We start from the raw sequence: 18,016 nt of genomic DNA, 5'->3' as shown, positions 1-18,016 counted from the left end.
GCCACGACCTGCAGGACCACGGCACCAACGTGCGCAAATTCCTCCGTACCGCAAAAACCCTTAACTTAACCTACAACAAGGACAAATGCTTGTTCATCACCGACTGTCTAGCGATCCTCGGCTACGTAGTGCATGATGGAGTCATAGGCCCAGATCCCGAACTCATGCGCCCCCTCATGGAGTTTCCCCTCCCCCACTGCTCCATGGCCCTGAAACGCTGCCTGGGATTTTTTTCATATTACGCCCAGTGGGGCCCCAATTATGCGGACAAGGCCCGCCCACTAATCCAATCCTCGGTTTTCCCCCTGTCAGCAGAGGCCCACCAGGCCTTCAGCAGCATAAAGGCGGACATCGTAAAGGCCACGGTGCACGCAATCGATGAATCCCTTCCCTTCCAAGTCGAGAGCAACGCATCTGACATAGCTCTGGTGGCCACCCTCAAACAAGCGGGCAGGCCCGTGGCCTTCTTCTCACGCACCCTCCATGCTTCAGAAATCCGTCATTCCTCAGTTGAAAAGGAGGCCCAGGTTACAATAGAAGCTGTGCGGCACTGGAGGCATTACCTGGCCGGCAGGAGATTCACTCTCCTCACTGACCAACGGTCGGTAGCTTTCATGTTCGATAATGCACAGCGGGGCAAGATAAAGAACGATAAGATCTTACGGTGGAGGATCAAACTCTCCACCTACAACTATGAGATCTTGTATCGTCCCGGGAAGCTAAACGAGCCTCCTGATGCCCATGCACAAGTGGACCGACTCTGGGCCCTCCATGAGGACCTCTGCCACCCGGGGGTCACTCGATTCTTCAATTTTATCAAGACCCGCAACCTGCCCTACTCCCTCGAGGAGCTCAGGACCTCCACCAGGAACTGCCAAATCTGCGCGGAGTGCAAGCCGCACTTCTACAGGCCAGAGAAAGCACACTTGATAAAGGTTTCCCGTCCCTTTGAACGTCTCAGTATGGACGTCAAAGGTTCCCTCCCCTCCACCGACCGTAACACATACTTCCTGAATGTGATTGACGAGTACTCCCGGTTCCCATTCGGCATCCCCTGCCCCGTCAGGACTGCAGCCACCAGCCACAGTACCTTTACCCTGTTCGGTTTCCCCGCCTACATACTCAGCGATAGGGGGTCCGCCTTCATGAGCGACGAACTGCGTCAATTCCTGCTCAGCAAGGGCATCGCCTCGAGCTGGACGACCAGTTATAACCCCCGAGGAAACGGACAGGTAGAGAGGGAGAACGGAATGGTCTGGAAGACCGTCCTACTGGCCCTACGGTGCAGGAATCTCCCAGTCTCCCGCTGGCAGGAGGTCCTTCCGATGCACTCCACTCCATCCGATCACTGCTGTGTACCACGACAAACGAAACACCTCATGAACGTCTCCTTGTGTTCCCTTGAAGTCCTCCTCCGGGACCTCGCTCCCAACCTGGCTGGCAGCTCCTGGCCCCATTCTGCTCCCCAAACACGTGCGGGCGCACAAGTCGGACCCATTTGTAGAGAGTGTCCACCTACTTCACGCCTGTACCCTGACGGCCGGCAGGATACCGTCCCCCTATGGGACCTGGCGCCCGCTGGATCCCCACCCACACTCGCCCCACCAACCCCACCCTACCTCCCACTGGCGCATCCCAAGGCTGCCCCCTTCAGAGGTGGATCGGTTCTTCCACTGGTCCCACCCAGGGGTGATGAAGCTACCGAAGAAGCCAAAGTCACGCTCAGAAGTCACAGATGCCCGAACCGGCGCCTGCATCACCGCCGAAACTGCGACGATCACTGAGGACGACCAGGGCCCCCGATTGACTAATTGCTTCATACTGATATGTACATGTAAAATGAATACTGTAAATAGTTGTGACATGTAATAAGGCAAAACACTGTACCACCGACGGGTACCACCATAACCTCCAGCACTGTATGACGCGAGACTACCACCCCCGCCGGTCTCTTTTTTTAACAGGTGGTGAATGTGGTAGTCGGTATTAGGGGTATTACGGTACCTAGGTTGAGGCTGTAAGATCATTGGTGTGGGAGTTACCTGAGACAGGATGATCATTGCTGAAGCCTGCCTGCTGGTTCTGCCCAGTAAGGCGGAGTATAAGAGTCTGTGTCTCCCTAGCAGCTGCATTCTGTACCTGCGCTGTTGGGGGAAACATCTTCTCCAATAAAACCTTCAATTGCCATCCAATCTCGCTTCTGGAGTCATTGATCGAGCATCAGGTATCATCTGCAAACTTTGAGATGTTACATTTTATTCCCTCATCCAAATCATTCATATATATTGCGAATAGCTGGGGTCCGATCCCTGTGGTACCCCACTAATTACTGCCTGCCAATTTGAAAAGGTCCCATTAATCCCTACTCTGTGTTTTCTCTCTGCCAACCAGTTTCCTATCCACCTCAATACATTTCCCCCAATCCCATGCGCTTTAATTTTGCACAATAATCTCTTATGCGGACTTTGTCAAACGCCTTCTGAAAGTCCAAATATGCCACACCGACTGGCTCGCCCTTGTCAACTGTACTGGTTACATCTTCAAAAAATTCCAACGGATTTGTCAAGCATGATTTTCCCTTCATAAATCCATGCTGACTCCGACTGATCCTGCCACTGCTTTCTAAATGTTTTGCAATAAAGTCCTTACGGGGCTGGTTTAGCACAGGGCTAAATCTCTGACTTTTAAAGCAGACCAAGGCAGGCCAGCAGCACGGTTCAGATTTTTTTCTCCATTCAAAATGCACAATTATTGCAGAAGTTTAAACTTAAAAGCTCTAAGCCCACAGCTTTCCCGTAACAGCCTCCCCAAACAGGCGCCGGAATGTGGCGACTAGGGGCTTTTCACAGTAACTTCATTTGAAGCCTACTTGTGACATTAAGCGATTTTCATTTTTTCAAAATGGATTCAAGCATTTTTCCCACTACCGATGTTAGGCTTACTGGTCTATAATTCCCTGATTTCTCTCGACCGACCTATCTGAATATCGGAGTGACGTGAGCTACCCTCCCATCTGCAGGGACAGTTCCAGAGTCTATAGAATCCCGGAAGGTGACCACCAATGCATCCACTATTTCCAGAGCCACTTCCTTAAGCATTCTGGGATGCACATTCTCAGGCCCTGGGGATTTATCCGCCTTTAATCTCATCAATTTTCTCAGCACCATTTCTCTTTTAACATTGATCTTCCTCAGTTCTTCCCTCTCACTAAACCTTTCATTTTCCAGCATTCCTGGTATCTGATTAGTGTCCTCTTTTGTGAAGACAGAACCAAAATATGTATTTAATTGCTCAGCCATTTCTTTGTCCTTTATTATGCATTCCCTTGTTTCTGTCTGTAGGGGGGCTACATTTCTCTTCACCAATCTCTTTCTCTTCATATATCTATAGAAACTCTTAGTGTCAGTCTTTATGTTCCCTGCAAGCTTCCTTTCATCCTGTACTTTCCCCTTCTTAATCAATCCTTTTGCTCTTCTTTGATGCATTCTAAACTGCTCCCAATCCTCAGACGTATTATTTTTCTTGGCCAATCTATATGCTTTTTCCTTGGATCAGATACTATTTCTAATTTCCTTTCTAAGCCATGGATTGGTCCTCTTACCCATTTGGCTTTTGTGCCAGACAGGAATGAACAGTTGCTGTAGTTCCCCCATGTGTTCTTTTTTTAAATCTAAATTTAGAATACCCAATTATTATTTTTCCAATTAAGGGGCAATTTAACATGTCCAATCCACCTACCCTGCACATCTTTGGGTTGTGGGGGTGAAACCCACACAGACACGGAGAGAATGTGCAAACTTCACACGGACAGTGACCCAGGGCCGGGATTCGAATCCAGGTCCTCAGCACCGCAGTCCCAGTGCTAACCACTGTGCCACCGTGCTGCTCCGCCCCATGCGTTCCTTAAATATTTGCCATTGTCTATCCACTGTCATCCCTTTAAGTAACACTCCCAATCTGTCAAGACCAACTCACGCCTCATAGCTTCATAGTTCCCTTTATTAAGATTCAGCACCCTAGTCTCCGAATCAACTACTTCACTCTCCGTCTTGATGAAAGATTCTGCCATGTTATGATCGCTCATCCCCAAGGGGTCTCGTACAGCCAGATTGGCAATGATTCCCTTCTCATTACACAGTACCCAGTCTAAGATAGCCTGCTCTCTAGTTGGTTCCTCCACATAATGGTCAAGAAAACCCATCCCGTATACACTCCAGGAATTCCTCCTCTACGGCATTGTGGCTAATTTGATTTGCCCAATCTATGTGAAGATTAAAATCACCCATGATCATCGATATTCCCTTATTACATGCATCTCTAATTTCATGTTTAATGCCACTCCCAACCTCACCCCTGCTATTTGGGGTCTATATATGACACCCACTAATGTTTTTTGCTCCTTGGCATTTCTTAACTCTCCCCATACAGATTCCACATTGTCAGAGCTAATATCCTTTCTCACTGTGTCAACTTCCTCTTTAACAAACAGTGCCACGCCACCACCTTTTATTTTATGCCTGTCCTTCCTAAATACTGAAAACCCTGGGACATTCAGTTCCCATCCCTGGTCACCTTGCAGCCATTTCTCCGTAATCCCAATTATATCATACCCATTTATATCTATCTGCGCGATTAGTTCATCCACTTTATTGCAAATGCACCGTGCATTAAGGCACAGAGCCTTTAAGTTTGTCTTTTTCACATTGTTTGTCTTGCTCCCAATATTTTTCTCTATTGCCCTGTTTGAATTTTGCCCTTGGTATCTCCACCAATCACTTTTTTTATTCACTTTACTACCTTTTGTTTTTGTCCTTGCTCCCTCTTTCTCTGACTCCTTGCATAGGTTACCATCCCCCTGGTTAGATCCTCTCTTGTTGGATCTAGTCATTGCCTGGCATTTGTGTGGCACAAATGTTACTGGCCACATCAACCCAAGCCTGGATATTTTCCAAGTCTTGCTGCAAGTGGACATGAACTGCTTCAATCTGAGGTGTCATGAATGGTGCTGAACATTGCACAATCATCTGTGAACATTTCCCCTTCTGAACTTCTAATGGAAGGGATGCCATTGTTGAAACAGCTGAAGATGGTTGGGCCGAGGACACTACCATGAGGAATGCCTGCAGTGATGTTCTGGAGCTGAGATGATTGACCTCCAACCACCACAAGTATTTTCCTTTGTGCCAGGTATGACTTGTACCAGCAGAGAGTTTCCCCCTGATTCCCATTGACTCCAGTTTTTCCAGGGCTCCTCGATGCCATACTCTGTCAAATGCTGCCTTGATGTTGATGGCGATCACTCTCACCTCACCTCTGGCATTCATGAATGATTAACAAGTTAGTGTCAAATTCCTATGCCCATTTTTTTAATAGAGGCATTAACTTTCTTGGAACAGAAATCAGGTTAACGCCTGTGTTTAAATAATACGCAGGGGGAATTTGATAAGAATTCATTATGTATTTGTATGGCAATAGAGCACAGCTTAATTTCCAGATGCATTTAATAAGATTTCTGAAAGCTGTGCCGGAGAGAAGGAATGTAAAACAGCCAGGCATCAGGTTCACCAGAATTATATTAGCTTTGAATTTCCAGGGAGGGTTGTCCTAATTGTGCTCCTTCTTTCAGCCATTTATGCTGTTTCTAAATCCATCTCGCACCAAAGTTACAACAAGGCATCAGGATAACAGCTGCAGAAATTCAGTCATTGTGTATAATTGATTTGAGATGTGTTTCTCCTATGTTTTTAGCCTCCTACCCATTGCCATAGGTGCTAAACCTGAACAAGAAATACAAAGGCCTGAATTTTCACTTATGGCTCGGGAAGGCAAAGTTGGGACATTACCCAGCTCCAAGAATTCCACCTGGGAGAAATTGCCCCATAGTTAGGAATTATGTTCTGGGGTGGCGAGGTTCTCTGGGAGTTGGGCCAGGTGATCCTGGAATGAGTGTGGAGGCTGTGAGGTGTGGAGGTAAGTTGGTTGAAAGGCCGATCTTAGTGCACTGGCATTTTGTCAAAGATTTTCTGAAAAGCTTTAAGACAAAATTTGCCCTCCAGCCCTCCCTCCTCACACCCTCTCACAACTCCACACAGTCCTTGTGCCCCATCCATGTCACTTTATGCCCTCTACCTATCCACCATGCCCTCTTAAATATCCCATGCAAACCTGTACCACCCTACCTACCCACTTGACCCCTCATGCCCTCCATAAAACATATGCCATGCCACCACTTCCCATAGCCTCCATGCTAACCTATGCCTCTTTACCCACCCCGCATAACCCTTCATGCCAAACCAAGCTCCTCCACCCACCTACAATGTCCCTTTCTAGCCCCATGTGCCAAATTATGCCAACTTAGTGCCAACCCATGCCTCCCCATCCATCACGCTTTGTCCTTACATCTACCATGTCAACTGATCCAGTACCCACCATGGGCAGAATTCAGGAATCATGCTGAGATGCAATAAAGTTCTCAGTGTCGTTGCAGACATTGGCCCATAACTTTCGATTTCAGGTGGGTCAGACCCCGGAAGATATGCTGTGAGACCTCCCTGGAGGTCCCCACACAAGGACTGTATGGCAATTGCCTAGGAAGTTAAATCTTCTGATTGTCAATTACCCTGCAATGGAAACCATCCAGTGCTCCAGTTTAAAGTGGAGACTCTGGATGGTTCCGACTGTCTTACCAGGTTGGTTACCCAAGAAAAGATAGAAGAATAAAAATCACTTCCATCCTAGGCAACTGTAGAACTAAGACCCCCAAAGGGTCTCCCCAACTATCCCTCTTGACTCCCCCCCCCACACTACCTACTCCCCTACACCTTGACTGAACTCCTTGCCCCTCTGACTATCTCCCATCACTCTACTTCCCCTCCAACCTCTGACCGCCTCTTAGCGCCCAGCCCCCTACACTGAGGACCTGACCCCCTCCTCCCACTGCCCACCCGACCCCTTGAAACATCCTACCCCCCCACTGACCATCTCACCTCGCCCCCCCCCCCCCCACCCCGCCACTGATCCCCCAAATCCCCCACCGCTCCACCCTGCCCACATACCTTACACACTTAACATCTCCCTGGTTTTGCAAAGTAGGTGGGATCTTAAACCTACCTGCTTTATGGCATATAGAACCATAAAACAGTGTATTCCTTTCACTGACACTGCAGCCCTGAAGGCCTCAGGAACCCACTGTATTTTTCTCACTCGACCTGTTTTGGAAGGTTGGCCGAGAAAGGTGCAACTCCATTTCATTGTCAGTAAAAAGGAGTGGAATGGTAATCTAACCGTGACTGTCACTCTATTTCAAAACAATTCATTACCTTTACAGAAAATACCAGATTAACTCAACTGGTGTAGCTGCATCTTTTGAGAGAGAAACGCTTTGAGTCCGTTTGACTCTTCTCTGGAACTGAAGAGTGATAGAAATGCAATTCATTACATAGTTGGAGAAAGGGTGGGGCAGACTAGAAGGTCAGGGATAGGTCAGATTAAAGAAGATATTGACAAAGATGTAATGGACATAAGACAAAATGGGTGTTCATGGATGGCATTAAGGACTGAAGGCGTGCTACTAGTGGCATAAGGGTACGATAGCAGAATCCTCCATCTTCCGCATTCAAAGGATCATCCTCCATTATTTCCGCCAACTCCAGCATGATGCTACCTTTAAACACATCTTGTCCTCATCCCACTATCATTATTCCCCAGGGACCACTTACTCCGAGACACCTTGGCCCACTCCTACATCGCCCCAGCCCTTCATCCCATTTCCGCAGCACCTTCCCATGCAATCCCAGAAGTTGCAATACCTGCCCCTTTTTCTCCCCCCTCATCACTGACCAAGGGCCCAAACAGTCCTTTCAGGTGAAACAGCTCCTTCAATTTAGTCTACTGTATTCCCTGCTCCCAATGCAGTCTCCTCCAAATTGCAGAGACTAAACACAAGCTGGGTGACCACTTTGTGGATCACTTTCGCTCCGTCCACGAGCATGACCCCAACCTTCCAGTTTCTTGCCATTTCAACTCAGCATCTTACTCTCTTGCCCATATGTCCATCCTCACCTATTGCAATGTTCCAGTAATGTCCAACGCAAACTGAAAGAACACAACCTCATCTTCCGATTAGGCAGGTTACAGCCTTCTGAACTCAACATTGAGTTCAAAAACTTTAGACTGGGGACTTTCCCCTACATTTTGAACTCCCGACCCTGGTTGTTTAGTTTTGCTCCCACTCTATGTGATGAAGAACCATGAGTTATCATTATTGAGCAAAGAAACATGAGCCTTATTTACAAAGTTGATGAAATAGTGATGAGCAGTCCAGTGAAATGCTCAGGAATAAATTCCCACCCCATTTTTTAGGCGTAAGAAAGCTGAAAATAGAATATTACAAGACCCTGAGGGCAATTGCTCAGCCTATATGTCTCTTTATACTGAGGAAAGCCCTTTGCCAATTTGAGAGCAGTCAAGAGAGAGATTTTCAATGACAGGTTAGCCATCCCCAAAACACTTTGGGCGCGATTCAACCATTGCGTTGCGCTTGGCACCAGTCTGGGCGCGCCAGGTGAATCGTGGGCGAGGCAAAAATGAAGATTGCATTTTGCAATTCACCCGGCCCTCTCCTGATGGCAAGTTACGGATCTCGCTCCAAAATGACAAGAAGGCCAGTAAGCCTAATTTGCAATCATTTCAGTCTCATGAGCAAGATTGAAATCCGAAAGCAGCCGGCTCTCTGGAGTCAACCGACTCCCCAGCGAGATGTCACGCGGGCATTGTTTCGTACTCCTTTACAAAAACGGGAAGCTGGACTTCCAGTTGCGGCTCTGCCTAGGTAGGTCGCACGTTCGGCAACTCCCGCCGGGAACGGACTTTTGGGTTCTCCAGAGGGGCCCCAACGGCAATTGTTCGACGGCTTCCAGTGTGGGAAGGTGACAGCAAGGTCCCCCCGACATTATATGGATTGGACCAGGAGTGGAGCGGTGAGAAAAGTGATCTTGGAGCAGCGAAAAGTGCGAGGGAGGAAAAGCAAGATGGCGACGGTGGAGACCAAGCAGCATGGGCGCAGTGGTCGCAGGAGCAGCAGGAGTTTCTTAAACGCTGCTTTGAGGAGCTGAAGACAGAAATGCTGGCGCCAATGAAGGTGGCGATTGAGAAGCTTGTGAAGACCCAGAAGGCCCAAGGGGCGGCGATCCGGGAGGTGTGGCAAAAAGCCTCGGAGAACGAGGATGAGATCTTGGGCCTGGCGGTGAAGGTGGAGGCGCACGAGGTGCTGCACAAGAGGTGGGCGGAAAAATTCGAGGACCTGGAGAATAGGTCGGGGAGGAAGAATCTTTGGATCCTGGGTCTCCCTGAAGGAGTGGAGGGGCCCGATGCCGGGGCATATATGAGCACGATGCTCAATTCACAGATGGGCGCGGGAGCTTTCCCGAGGCCCCTGGAGCTAGATGAGGCTCATCGGGTCCTGGCAAGGAGACCCAAAGCCAACGAACCGCCAAGGGCTGTAGTGGTGAGGTTTCACCACTTTATGGACAGAGAGTGTGTCCTGAGATGGGCCAAAAAAGAGCGGAGCAGCAGGTGGGAGAACACAGAGATCCGAATTTACCAGGACTGGAGTGCAGAGGTGGCTAGGAAGAGAGCTGGTTTCAATCGGGCTAAGGCGGTGCTCCATCGGAAAGGGGTGAAGTTCGGTCTGCTGCAGCCAGCGCGATTGTGGGTCACGTTCCAAGATCGGCACCACTATTTTGAAATGCCCGATGAACTTTATACAGACTGAAAAGTTGTCTCAAATTTGAGGGTTTGTCGTGGGGGTGGGGGGGTGTTTACTGTGTTCACTGTGTTTATTACGTTTGGGGAATGTTCTTTTGGTTTGAGTGCTGGGTGGGGATGGGTGAATGGATTTGAGGTGGGGGCTGTGGGAGAGTGTGGGCGTTGGTGTTGGAGGGGCAGGGCCCCACGGATGAAGAGGGGGAGTGGAGGCCCGGGGATGGTGAGTTGGGGTAATGCCACAAAAAGGAGCTGCGCCAGAGGGGGCGGGGCCAGCTCAGGAAAGTGTGGGCTTTTTCCCACGTTAGGGAAGGATGGGGGTGGGGCCGGGGGGGGGAGGGCGGTGCTGGAGAGGAGCACACACTGACTGCCAAGGGGAGGGGGGATTCTCACACTGGGGGGGTCGATGGAATGGCGGGAGAGGCCGGGGTCAGCAGAAGTCAGCTGACTTACGAGAGTGTCATGGGGGGAGCAAAATGGCTAGATGTGGATCTAGCGGGGGGGAGGGGGGGAACAGGGTTGCTGCTGCATTGGCCAAAGGGGAGCTGTAAGTAGGAGAGGTAGTCGGGGCGGGGGTCCGCCGCCTGGGGGCTGGAGGGTGCGGGAGGCACGGGCACGTGGCTGGCCTCGAAAAGGAGATGGCTAGTCGGCGGGAGAGGGGGGGGAGTAGCCCCCCAATCCGGCTGATAACTTGGAATGTGAGGGGCCTGAACGGGCCGGTCAAGAGGGCCCGGGTGTTCGCGCACTTAAAGGGACTGAAGGCAGACGTGGTTATGCTCCAGGCGACACACCTGAAGGTGGCAGATCAGGTTAGGCTGAGAAAGGGATGGGTCGGGCAGGTCTTCCATTCAGGGCTGGATGCGAAGAACAGAGGGGTTGCAATACTAGTGGGGAAGCGGGTGTCGTTCGAGGCACTGAATATTGTAGTGGATAATGGAGGTCGATATGTGATGTTGAGCGGTCGGTTGCAGGGGGTGCGGGTGGTACTGGTAAACGCATATGCCCCGAACTGGGATGATGCCGGATTTATGAAACGCATGCTGGGTCGGATTCTGGATCTGGAGGTAGGAAGCTTGATAATGGGGGGGGGACTTCAACACGGTGCTGGACCCAGCACTGGACCGCTCTAGGTCCAGGACGGGTAAGAGGCCGGCTGTGCCCAAGGTGCTCAGGGGTTTATGGACCAGATGGGGGTAGTGGATCCATGGAGGTTTGTCAGGACGCTGGCCAGGGAATTTTCCTTTTTTTCCCACGTCCATAGAGCCTACTCCCGGATAGATTTTTTCATTTTGAGTAGGGCGCTAATCCCGAAAGTGGAGGGAACGGAATATTCGGCCATAGCCATCTCGGACCACGCCCCGCATTGGGTGGAGCTGGAGTTGGGGGAGGAGAGGGACCAGCGCCCGCTGTGGCGCCTTGATGGGGGACTATTGGCGGATGAGGAGGTGTGCGGGCGGGTGCGGGGGTGCATTGAAAGATATTTGGAGGCCAACGACAACGGGGAGATGCAGGTGGGGGTAGTCTGGGAGGCGCTGAAGGTGGTGGTCAGGGGAGAGCTAATCTCCATCAGGGCTTACAAGGGGAAAACAGAGGCCAAAGAGCGGGAGAGATTACTGGGGGAGATTTTGAGTGTGGATAAAAGATATGCGGAGGCCCCGGACGAAGGACTGTATAGGGAGAGGCGAAGACTCCAGATGGAGTTTGACCTGCTAACCACAGGGAAGGCAGAGGCACAGTGGAGGAAGGCACAGGGGATGAGATACGAGTATCGGGAAAAGGCGAGTCGGCTGCTGGCCCACCAGCTTCGTAAGAGGACAGCGGTGAGGGAAATAGGGGGAGTTAGGGATGAAACGGGAACTACGGTGCGGAGTGTAGGGAAGGTAAATTAGGTGTTTAAGACCTTTTATGAGAGGTTATATAGGTCCCAACCCCCAGAGGGAAAAGAGGGGATGCAGCAGTTTCTGGACCAACTAAGGTTCCCGAAGGTGGAGGAGTAGGAGGTGGCAGGCCTGGGGGCGCCAATTGGGGTGGACGAGGTGACTAAAGGGCTGGGGAACTTGCAGGCAGGGAAGGCCCCGGGGCCAGACGGGTTCCCGGTGGAATTTTATAGGAAATATGTGGACTTGCTGGCCCCGCTGCTGGCAAGAACCTTTAACAAGGCCAGAGAAGGGGGGACTCTACCCCCGACAATGTCAGAGGCGACGATATCACTAATCACTGAAGCGGGATAAAGATCCGCTGCAATGCGGGTCTTATAGGCCTATCTCGCTCCTGAATGTGGACGCCAAGTTGCTGGCAAAAGTGCTGACAATGAGGATAGAGGATTGTGTCCCGGGGGTGGTGCACGAAGACCAGACAGGGTTTGTAAAGGGGAGACAATTAAATGTCAACGTGCGACTGCTATTGGAGGTGATAATGATGCCCCCAGCAGAGGGGGAGGCAGAGATAGTGGCAGCAATGGATGCAGAGAAGGCATTTGATAGGGTAGAGTGGGAGTATTTATGGGAGGTGCTGAGGAGGTTTGGGTTCGGGGAGGGGTTTGTCAGCTGGGTTAAACTCCTCTATGGAGCCCCAGTGGCAAGTGTAGTCACAAATCGGCAAAGATCGGAGTATTTTCGGTTACATAGGGGAGCAAGGCAGGGGTGCCCTCTGTCCCCATTACTGTTCGCGTTGGCAATTGAACCACTGGCCATAGCGCTGAGAGACTCTAGGAAATGGAGGGGGGTGGTTAGAGGGGGAGAGGAACACCGAGTGTCACTCTATGCAGATGACCTACTGCTGTATGTGACGGACCCAGTGGGGGGGATGACAGAGGTTATGCAGATAGTGAGGGAGTTTGGAGTCTTTTCGGGATATAGGTTTAACATGGGGAAGAGTGAGCTTTTCGTAATACACCCTGGGGACCAGAGTAGAGGGATAGATGGCCTGCCGCTAAGGAGAGTGGAAAGAAACTTCCGATACCCGGGGATTCAGATAGCCAGGAGCTGGGGAACCTTACACAAACTCAATCTGACTCGGCTGGTGGAGCAAATGGAAGAGGATTTCAAAAGATGGGATACACTGTCGCTGTCACTGGCGGGCGATTAAGATGATGGTCCTCCTGAGGTTTCTATTTGTGTTTCAATGTCTCCCCATCTTGATCACTAAGGCCTTTTTTAAGAAAATAGATAGGAGCATTATGAGCTTCGTGTGGGCAGGGAAGGCCCCGAGGGTAAGGAGGGGGTTCCTGCAATGTAGCAGGGACAGAGGGGGACTGGCGTTGCCGAATTTAGGCGACTATTACTGGGCCGCCAATGTGGCGATGATCCGCAAGTGGATGATAGAGGGAGAGGGGGCGGCGTGGAAGAGGCTGGAGATGGCGTCTTGTAAAGGAACGAGCTTAAAAGCGCTGGTGACGGCGCCGCTACCGCTCTCCCCGAAAAGGTTTACCACGAACCCAGTGGTGGCGGCAACATTAAGTATCTGAGGTCAATGGAGGCGACAGAGGGGTGTGTTGGGAGCCTTGGTGTGGTCCCCGATCAGGACCAACCATAGGTTTGCCCCAGGAAGGTTGGACGGAGGGTTCCAGAGCTGGCAGGAATTAGGAGAGTGGGAAACTTATTTATAGATGGGACGTTTGCGAGCTTGGGAGCGCTAGAGGAAAAGTATGAGCTGCCTCCGGGGAATATCTTTAGGTATATGCAGGTGAGGGCGTTCACGAGACAACAGGTGAGGGAATTTCCGCTGCTCCCGACACAGGGGATCCAGGATAGAGTACTTTCAGGGGTGTGGGTCGGGGAGGGCAAAGTGTCCGAAATATACCGGGAGATGAGAGAAGAGGGGGAGGAGCTGGTAGAAGAGCTGAAAGGAAAATGGGAAGAAGAGCTCGGGGAGGAGATTGAGGAGGGTTTGTGGGCTGATGCCCTAAGTAGGGTAAATTCCTCTTCCTCGTGTGCCAGGCTTAGCCTGATCCAATTTAAGGTGCTGCATAGAGCACATATAACGGGAGCGAGGTTCAGCAGTTTCTTCGGAGTGGAGTACAGGTGAGGGAGGTGCGGGGGAAGCCCGGCGAACCACACACATATGTTTTGGTCGTGTCCAGCACTGGAGGAGTATTGGAGGGGAGTGGCGGGAGTGATCTCGAAGGTGATGAAGGTCCGGGTCAAGCCAGGCTGGGGGTTAGCTATATTTGGGGTAGCGGATGAGCCGGGAGTGCAGGAGGCGAAAGCCGATATTGTGGCCTTTGCGTCCCTGGTAGCCCGGCGAAGGATTTTACTCATGTGGAAGGAAGTGAAACCCCCCGGCCTGGAGACCTGGATAAACGATATGGCAGGGTTCATAAAACTGGAACGGATGAAGTTTGCGCTGAGAGGATCGGCTCAGGGGTTCTCCAGGCGGTGGCAACCGTTCCTTGACTATCTGGCGGAACGTTAGGGGAAAATAGATAGCCAGCAGCAGCAGCCCAGAAAGAGGGGGGGGGGGGGGGAGGGATGCAGGGGGGGGGGAGGGGAGAGGGGGGGGGGCAACTTGTTTTTGTTCTAGTTGGAGGAGGGGGAGCACCATTTCTTGTTATTTTGTTAGTTCACTACTTAACTTAAACAATGTTATCTATTAGTTATTGTGTTACCGTTTTTGTTGATTTGTAAGGGGGAAAAATTGTGTTTGAAAACTTTAATAAATTATATTGAGAAAAAAAAAAATAACGGTCCTCCTGAGGTTACTCTTTGTGTTCCAGTGCCTTCCCATTATGATCCCCAAGGCCTTTTTCAAACGGGTAAGTAGGAGCATCGTGGGTTTTGTGTGGGCAAATAAGACCCCAAGGGTGAAGAGAGTGTTTCTGGAGCGTAGCAGGGACAGTGGGGGGCTGGCGCTGCCGAATTTCTGCGGCTATTATTGGGCAGCCAATGTGGCGATGATCCATAAGTGGGTAATGGAGGGAGAGGGGGTGGCGTGGAAGAGGTTGGAGATGGCGTCCTGTGTGGGCACGAGCCTGAGGGCGCTGGCGATGGCACCGCTGCCGCTTTTGCCGACAAGGTACACCACGAGTCCGGTGGTGGTGGCGGCGGCGTTGAAGATCTGGGGGCAGTGGAGACGACACAGGGGTGAGATGGGAGCCTCGGTTTGGTCCCCGATTCGGGAGAATCATCGATTTGTCCCGGGAAGGATGGATGGGGGGTTTCGGAGCTGGCATCGGGCAGGGATTAGAAGAATGGGGGACCTGTTCATCGATGGGACGTTTGCGAGCCTAGGGGTGCTGGAGGAGAAGTTTGGGTTACCCCCGGGAAACGCTTTCAGGTACATGCAAGTGAGGGCGTTTGTGAGGCGGCAGGTGAGGGAATTCCCGCTGCTCCCGGCACAGGGGATTCAGGACAGGGTGATTTCGGATGTAGGGGTTTGAGAAGGCAAAGTTTCGGCGATTTACCAGGAGCTGAAGGAAGAGGAGGAGGCCTCGGTGAAGGAGTTAAAGGGCAAGTGGGAGGAGGAGCTTGCAGAGGAGATAGATGAGGGTCTGTGGGCTGATGCCCTGAGTAGGGTTAATTCTTCCTCCTCTTGCGCCAGGCTCAGCCTAATACAGTTCAAAGTTACTCACAGAGCGCATATGACAGGGGCAAAGGTGAGTAGGTTCTTTGGGGTGGAGGACAGATGTGGGAGATGAAGTGTTGGGTACTCTGATACACAGACGAACCAACACGGTTGCGAATGGTACAACGCAGTTTTATTTCAATGAACTATGAACATATTAAACTCTGGTACTCAGCACATGGTGAACCTCTGAGTGGCTGGCAATGAGGTCAGTGCCCTGAGCCCTCTCCTGCTCGAGTGCCTAGGAAGTCTTGTGTTCCCTGCTTTGTACTGTGTATGCTCTTGTCCGTGATTGGCTGTCATGTTTTGTGTGTTGATTGGTCCGTTGATCTGTCCATCATTATGTGTGTATGTATGTGCTGTGATGTTCACCTGAATATCATGACATCCCCCCTTTTTAACAGGATTATGTGCCTACGTGTTTATAAATAGAGATGTGTACTGAGTGTAGCTAAATGTATGTGTGTGCAATATTTACAGCATGTACATGGGGCTTAACTATATACAAGGGGCGATGTCGGGTGTGACATAACAACGAGGTTGTACTATAACAAAGAACGGGGAAATGTTGAACGACAAAACAAATTCGTGTAACGATAAGAACATAAACATATTAACAAAGTGGTTGCATGAGTTCAATCTATAAACAGTCTCATAAGTCCAGTCTAGTAGGTGGGCGATGAATTTGGGTTGACCGCCTCAAGGGTAGGTCTGGAACCACCGGCTGAGGAACGGGCCTGGCCATGGGCGACGACGGAAGGGGCATGGTAGCAGGCTGCTTCACAAAGTCGAAATCAGGAACAACAGGAGGGCGCGGTGTCGGTGTAAGGTCCCGTAGCGAGCGTGGAAGTAGGCGAAGAGCCCGGCGATTGCGCCTATTGTAGAGGGTGCCATCTCCGCTACTCCACTACTGGGTCGATATCTGGGGTTTGAATATCTGTGTGTGTCTCTCTCCAGCCGGCACTGAAACTTCAGAGGCCAGAGGATGTCGCACTGGGACACTTCCACTGAAGAGAGCACTGATTCAGGCCTGCCGTTTATTCCTAACCGACAGCCTGAGACTTATATCACACAGATCTCCAGACCCCTACCAATACCCAGGTGATTCTCTCTCTTGCCGGTGGTACAACACCCACTCGGTTCCTACTCCACTAGAGTAGCTTTCCCAAGAGAGAGAATAGGACACTGCTGTTTATTTCCTAACCAGCAGTCTGTCCTGAGTGAATCGCTCAAGATGACCCTCGATTCTTGAACCCGGAATTAAGGTGAGGAGTATTTTTAACAATGACTTGGTCAGAGATCGCTGGTGAAGGATTGAAGAATTTAAACGACTCCAATTAGCATCAAATCAAGGTTTATTGTAAAACCCAGGTCAAAATCATCAACAGAAGAAACACAATAAAATCTTATGCTCTAATACAACTAAGTCTATTCAAAAGGTAATATAGCGGACACAACGAAAATTCTTACGGTTACACAGGTTTTAGCAAAATCACAAAGCACAAAACAAGTTCCCTTCCCCAAAGCCTCAACCACTATTAAGATCAAGGGAGTTTCGCAAGCTGCTGCTGGTTACTTACGGTCACAGGCTGCAGAGGTCAAGTCAGGGGTGCAGAGGTCGAGCCAGGAACGAACAGCCCCTTACTCGAAAACACAGCCCCTTTTATATAGTTATACCTGGCTTTGTTCTGTGATCGGCCAGCCCCTTTTGCATTGAAAAGGTAGGTTTTTAAAGTTCCCGCTGGTCCCGCCCCCTTTGAGCCGGTCAGAGCTTTATGTTTCTGGGTATTCCTTGCAGGTCCGCTTCTTCCAGCTAGGCAGACCTGCGCGATTTGAATTTGGCGCTGGCTCCGCCCCCTTCTTTCAGTGAGTTTCTGCCGGCAGCTTCTGTCAAGCTTGGAGTACCTCCCCCAGGTCCGCCTCCAACTTGGTTTTTCTGCCGGTAGCTTCTGTCAAGCTTGGAGTACCTCCCCCAGGTCCGCCTCCAACTTGGTTTTTTCCAGACCTGCGCGATTTGAATTTGGCGCTGGCTCCGCCCCCCTCCTCCCAGTGAGTTTCTGCCGGTAGCTTCTGTCAAGATTGGAGTACCTCCCCCAGGTCCGCCTCCAACTTGGTTTTTCTGCCGGTAGCTGATTTTCTAGGGGCTTTTCCAGCGCAATATGCTGGACTCAGACAGTCTGATTTCTAGTTTAACGAGGTTAGGCTCTCTTGTGGAGAATTTCAGTGTCTTCCAGCTGCTCCGGAGATGGCTGCTATTCTCACCTCGCTATGTTGATGGGGTGTTAATTGGATTCTGCTCTGGTGGAGGCCAGGTCATTTACATTTGCATGGGGCTATGACCATCCCATTGTCCTGCTTGCATGCAAGCCTCCTGTGTATTCCCGTGCCCCTTTGTCTGTGTTTTGATGTTATCTTGTTGTCTGGCTCCTTCTTCCTTGTAGCTCCTAGGGGGGTGTTTTGGAAATATTTATGTATTTATGTCCCTACTCAGCTCAGCGGGCCAAGCCTGCTGGGAAAACTGGTTCTGTTCCCTTGGCTGGAAAGTCAGTTTACAGTCTCTGAGTTTCTCCAAAAGGGCCGAATTGCCCGAAAACCTTACACTATGAACGGATCCATCAGGCATGCGAACCAGGAACGAGCGGGGAGCCACGCGTCGGAGAACTTCGGCAGGTGCTGACCAGCCACCTTCTGG

This window comes from Scyliorhinus torazame, chromosome 3 (assembly GCF_047496885.1).
Source record: "Scyliorhinus torazame isolate Kashiwa2021f chromosome 3, sScyTor2.1, whole genome shotgun sequence".
NCBI lineage: Eukaryota > Metazoa > Chordata > Chondrichthyes > Carcharhiniformes > Scyliorhinidae > Scyliorhinus > Scyliorhinus torazame.
The sequence above is the reverse complement of the archived record's forward strand: the minus strand, read 5'-3'. Positions refer to the sequence as shown.